Here is a 6,661-nt window from a genome sequence, read left to right on the forward strand (position 1 = left end):
CATGCTGTGGGTTTTGTTTTCACCTCCTTGTTTTTCATAGAGAAGTCTATGGCAGTGTTCCCCCAACTCCAGTCCTCAGGGACCCCAACAGGTCATGTTTTCAGGATTTCCTCAGTATTGCACAGGTGATGTAATTATTGTCGGTGCCTCAGACATTACCACAGGTGTTCTTACCATAGGATATCTTGAAAGCATGATCTGTTGGTGGTCCCTGAGGAGTGGAGTTGGGGACCCCTGGTCTATGGCAATATGACTGACAACACCATATCTAGTGCATACTCTGCGTTGCAAAGAATGCCACTGATGTTAAAATTTTATTTTTTTTTTTTAAATACAAGTAAGGTAAAACACTGTATTGTAGTGTTCATATTTCCTTATTCAACTACATCTCCCATCTGGCTAGAGCATTTTTGGGAGGAGTGAAACATAACAGTATAACACTTCTGCTGTTTTTTTTCCTCTTTTGCCAAAGACTGAAAGGGATCCAGCAGCTACAAGGCTATGCCCTTTCTTCTCATTCCTTTTGAATCCACTTCAGACTTTGCTTCTAACGGCATGGACTACTGCCCCAAAAACTGTGTGGATGGGGCACAAAGAACTGAACAGAGTCCTGAAAAAACTGCTGCCTCTAGTAAAGAATCACGTAGAAGGTGCCCATATACATTGGATAAAACTCCACCGACAGTGTGCGGCATCTACCCAATTCTCTTCCAATAGCGGATCTCAGGATTAAAGATTTTGTGCGATGGATCTTTTTTTTTTTATGTATTTTTCACGTTCCAACTAACTCTTTGCCAAAGACTGAAAGGGATCCCAGCAGGTACAAGGCTATGCCCTTTCTTCACATTCCTTTTGAATCCACTTCAGACTTTGCTTCTAACTGCATGGACTACTGCCACAAAAGCTGTATGCTTTTTTTTTAAACACAATGTGAAACTACCCTGCTGCCAAGAAGAAATCATCCATGCATTAGCTGTAAACTGCAGGGATGCCCTCTTTGTTGCCATCTTAAGCGCTTCCTCACACTGGCCATTGCCATGGCAAAATAACGTGCCCATGTGATTTTTAAGTGTCAATGAAGACTACAGACAAGTGTCCCAGAGCCTCTTAGGTGATGTATTTTGGGGGCGGTTATGTAGCTGCGGTTTATTTTAGGGAAAACAATAGGACTTCCTACTGTAAGGCTGGGTTGACATGGGGCGTATTCCCGTCGGAAATCTCGCGGTTTGGCCGCAGCAAAAACCACGAGATTTCCGCCGGGAGAACCGTGGCGGCTTTAAAGCGGCCCGGCCGCTCGCTTTTCCGTTGCGGCCGGTGCTCCCATAGAGGAGAGCGCGGCCGCGACGTAAATAAACCAAAAAAAAGAAAGTAAATAGACATGCTGCTTATTTTGAAACCGTGGCTTCGGCGGCCGCAGCCGCGGTTTCAACCGGATTTACTGCAGCGGATTAGCCGTCCTGTGTGGACGAGATTTCTGAGAAATCTCATCCACATGGCTGGCTAATCCCCAGATTAGCGGCCGCGGGCGGATCTGCTGCGGCAAATCCACCCTGTGTGAATCCAGCCTAAAAGTTATATCGCATTGCACAAGAACTGTTTTCATGTGATGCAGTGCAGCGCACCACAAAGGCAGGCTCCATAGGGAAACATGGGCTACAAAACATTGCAAATCGTGGCAATATGCAGCATGGTGTGATATATATATATTTTTCCTCCTCCCAATGTAGCAGCCTACAAAACACTGCTAATCTGAAGGAACCCATTTCAGAGCAGGAGCTTTGTAGCGCTGTTGCAGTATGAGAGAATCGTGCGATTCTGTCACCTGCATGAAAGCGGACACACACTGACCTTTTTGGCCATTGTCGTAACATGTCCCAAACCCAATACTTCACATCACCTCATGAACAGTGTTTCCACAGTGAAGGAAGGAGGGGAAGAAAGATTCTTGAGAGAAACCTGTGCTCAGTCTGCCAGAGTTTTGAGATCAACACAACCCGTCTAACTTGAAGGAGTTGGAGCAGTTTTGCCTTGAAGAATGGCTACCAATCCCAGTGTCTAGATGCACTATGCTCATACAGTGTTTTTACAGGGCGATCATTGCTGGAAACAGCTAATACGGGTATAATTGCCCTGTGTACAGGTGACCGCCAACTGGCCTCATTTGTCGGAGTTACTTGGTTCTTAACTCCCCTAAATACCAAGTGATTCTTGAGCCGTGTAAAAAGGAGTCACTCAGCCTTTGAGTGACTGCGTGTTTACTGGGAATGGAGGTGGGGGGGCTGGAACGATTCACACCGCGCTCACTTTTCATTCACTGACAATGGTCGTTGCTGTGTAAAAGCCTGTGCAAGAATAGTCACTGGGACAGCTGTCAGGTGCTAACTGGGGGATCAGACACAAGTTTATCCTTGTTTTTAGGAAAATTAAATAAATTCTTGTTTTCTTAAGTAGATTTAAGTGTTTTTCCTTGTACCTGCTGTCTCTTTAAAGTGGTTGTCTGAGTTGTAGCCTCTCTGTAAAACCTAGTTCGCAATGCACTAACATAAGTAGGCATATACTCACCTCTCCCTGCTGTGTCCCGTTCTGGGTCTCCCCTCTGATGCCACATTTACAGACTCCTCCAGTCTGTTTACAGGATGTCACAGGTGCTGCAGCCAATGACAGCTCAGTGCTTGGTCACTCTGCTCTGTCATTGGCTGCAGCGCCAGTGACATCCTGTAAACAAAGAAAATGATGCGGAGGACCAAGCAGTGCAGGGAGAGAGGAGTATGCCTATTTGTTGTGTTAGTATATGGGGGACAGGGCTTTTACAGAGGAGCTACAACTTGGACAACCCCTATAATGGTCATCATCAATATCACCTGAAGTTTTGTCTTTCGACCTTGCTGAATAAGAAGGGGGTGATGCAGCTTTTTTACATTACCTAAATGGGGCTTTTAGTAAGATGACAGTGTTATTTCTTCAAAAATAGCAGTTGTATTCTGGACCATGAAAAGTAGCTTGTGGCCGATGAGCTCTGCTTACCTGGTTTTCCCCGCAGCGGGGACAGTGGACATTGCATATCCTAATAATAATAATAAACTTTATTTTGTCAACAAAAATTTTATTGAATTTTTTAACATGCAATAAGAGAACATGTAAATTACATATTGAAAAATGTACCCATTGCATAGGGTGTACAATACACAAGTTATAGCCTTTAGTATAGGCAATCAAGTAAGTCAATGTGTGGTTCACATTCCAATATATAATGGGACCTGGGTATGATGTTGACTGGTTAACGTGTTAGAATCCGAACCTGCACCTGTCCAAGTGGTAGGGAGAGTATACCTTCGCTTGGAATGTGTATATTGGGTTGTGTTGGTCCCATCAATTATCTTGCAGATCGGGGGCTAGCATGGGCAATGCTTAACATGACAATACTATTGAAGAGAGGAGAGAAAAAGAAAAAGTAATACGGACCCTAACAATGGGTTACTCGGTCATGGATGTCCACCTGGATAATAACTCTAATAATACATTAGAGGATAATAATCTGCATTATTTCATCATAATTAATACCTAAATGAGGTTATGCCTAAAACAACCATGCCGTTGACATGGCGGACAAAAGTCAAGAATTGTCTGGCAAATTTAAAATCTGTGCTTCTGGCTACCAAAGTTTGCCTGGAGATGTCACGGGCTGCCGTGGTATGCGGTTCCTGGTCATGTGATCGCCGTTATCCAATAGATGATAGCGATTCAGTAAAAGTTTAAAAAAAGTTGACGTTTCATTTCCCCTCACCAGTGCAATCAGTGAGAGGAGATGAAACTTCTTATTGGAGGCCTCCGCTTTTAAACCCCGATGCGATCCTCCCTCACGGACCTTCCCCGGCCTCTACGTATGCGTCCGCCGGCAAAACGCCGGGCCCATGATCAGTAAAAACCACTCAACGCTGGTAAGCGAGGCCGACTTATCCCCCCTAACCCCTCCTTTACCTTTTCCCGCCTTACCTCTCCCCCATCTCCCTTCCCCCCAAGTTGTATTCATGATTCGTTAGTCCCATATTGCACAGTTTTCAATTTCTGAAACGAGACATAGGAGACCAATATGTGCAACTTTGGTTATGCTACATGTTGTATGACACCAAGATGCGATGAACAGTGTATTTATACGGTCATGTGAAGCCATCAATGACATTTGTACTATGTCTTAATAATACTCTTTTTTTTTTTTCTTTTCAAAATTAATAAAACTTGATTGAACTAAAACGCCGGGCCCATGCGCAGAAGCCGAGGAGCGCCCAGGAAGTTTAAAACTACCTTGCTCCCAGGAACCAAAGGTCGCCAAGAGCCTGGAGCAGTGACCGCTGGCTTAGTTGCGTGGTCCCCGGTCACATGATAGAAAGGTAGCAATCTACCTTAGGATGGGCCCACACAACCGAACAGAAATTGCGGATTTCGAATGCGTTTGATCCACGGTTCAATCAAATGCATTGGATTACACAATCCCGCTCACATTAGCAGGTCGGAATTACGTAATCCACTCGCAGAAAACAGAACGCAACATGTTCTATTTTACCGTGGATATCCGCAACATAGAGCCAATTGTGTAATCGGGTTGCGGGTACCCGTGTCATCGCTAAGCGATGGCACGGGAAATACAAACAAAAAAAGATGTACGGCGCATGACTGTCTGTGAGTACACAGTTATGCGCAGTATATTACGTGGCCAGGCTCACAGCTGGAATCCGCTGCGGGCCTCCGCAAGCGGATTCCACCTACGGCCGTGTGAACCTGGCATTATGGAGATCGCTAGCTGTAATACGTAATTTACAAGAAGCCCTGGGAACGCTCGCCTTCATGCAGTTCCAGGAGCAGCTTGTTGGGCGCCTTCTGTGTGAGACCGCCGCACCTCCACAAGCTTGCGAAGCCTCGCAGAGCGCCACTTTTTACACCCCATTCCTTCCACTGAGGTAAAAAAATACCTCCCCAAAAAACATGGGAGGATGAGTGATACCCGGTTTTATTGCCCCATGAGCCCATCCCAACCAGCCTCCGTAAGTATCCCTGTCTTTGGACATACCAAACCGTTTACATTATTACTTTTATCTGATTTAGGGAATGCCAAAAAATGGAGGTGGGGGGGATTATTTTTAGTGAGTCAATTTTTTTTCTGCACTGCGAGAGTCGTAGTGTTGTACTTATACGGCCGTGTGAACGAGCCCGTAAACTGATCCATTGGATATGTGAATAAGACCTAAAGGTGCATTTAGACAGAACGATTAGGGTTCAGAAAATCATTTAGATGAGCTAAACTGAACGATAACACTGTGCAACACAATTTTTGTAACCGATAAGCAGATAGGCGGCTCATAGTAACTTTAGTGCGCTGAATTCAAATATGATATGCGGTTTTCTGCCACATAAGGTTTTTCAATTATGGGGAATAATGTAATCCTGTTGCTGTTGTATTGTATTTTTGGGAAATATGTTTATACAATAAATCCAGTAGACTCGTCATTAATCTTGCTTAATAAAAAGAATTTAAAAAGTGGTGGAAATATTGCAGATAATTCTCCAGTAAGTTGTAATTAATGAAGTGTGTTTTTACAGGTCATTGGTTAGACTAAAAGAATCAAAATCATAAAACAAAAGTACATATTTAGTATCGCTGCGTCTGTAAAAATCCGATCTATCAAAGTAATTCATTATTTACTGCGCACGGTGAACGTCGTCCGAAAAAAAAGAACGCCAGAAATGCGCTTTTTTTGGTCATTCTGTCTCAAAGAACAAATGCAATAAAAAGTGATCAAAAAGTGGTATGTATTCCAAAATGGTACTAATGCAGACTACAGGACACCCCGCAAGAAATGAGCCTTTGCGAAACTATGTGGGTAGAAAAATAAAAAAGGTATTGCGCGCAGAAAACAATTTAAAAAAAATTATATGTCTTAAAAAAAAAATAAAAGTAGTACAGCAAAAAAAAAAAATATATAGGTTTGGCATCCTAGCAATCGTACTGACCCATAGAATAAAGTTATCATGTCATTTTTGTTGCAGTTTGTGCGCCGTGGAAACAAGACGATCTGAAAGATGTCGGAATTTCATTTTTTTTATATTCTACTCCACTTCGAACTTTAAAAAAAAATTTCAGTACATTATATGATACATTAAATAGCACCATTAAAAAATACAACTCGTCCCGCAAAGAACAAGCCCTCATACAGCGACGTCAATGGATAAATAAGGGAGTTATGATTTTGTTAAGCGAAAAATTTTTAAAAAAGCTTGTTCACTAAGGGGTTAAATAACTTGACCATGAGACGTGCTGCTATTATTCAGTTTTACCAGTGTAATCAGCAGGTTTTAATTTTACATAAACATCAATTACTTTCTGTTCCGAAATTTTTTTTTAATTTGTTGCTCAGTTTCAACCGACATAAAATCCAGCGTTGGCGCACTCATCATCCTAAAAAAATCGTGTGAACGGCTGATTTTCAGCTATTAAGTCTTAACTTAATTAGCTGTGAAATTCCCTGTTCACATGATCGGGAGCTGCATGGTACGTGTTATCCTACTCCCATAGGACTCTATGGAAATTTCTGCGCAGCTCGCACCAAAGATGGGTCAGGCCCTATCTTTTCTCGCAGCACGGACCTTAGATACGAGCTTTGTAGTC

The sequence above is a fragment of the Eleutherodactylus coqui genome, chromosome 1 (assembly GCF_035609145.1).
Source record: "Eleutherodactylus coqui strain aEleCoq1 chromosome 1, aEleCoq1.hap1, whole genome shotgun sequence".
Classification (NCBI taxonomy): domain Eukaryota; kingdom Metazoa; phylum Chordata; class Amphibia; order Anura; family Eleutherodactylidae; genus Eleutherodactylus; species Eleutherodactylus coqui.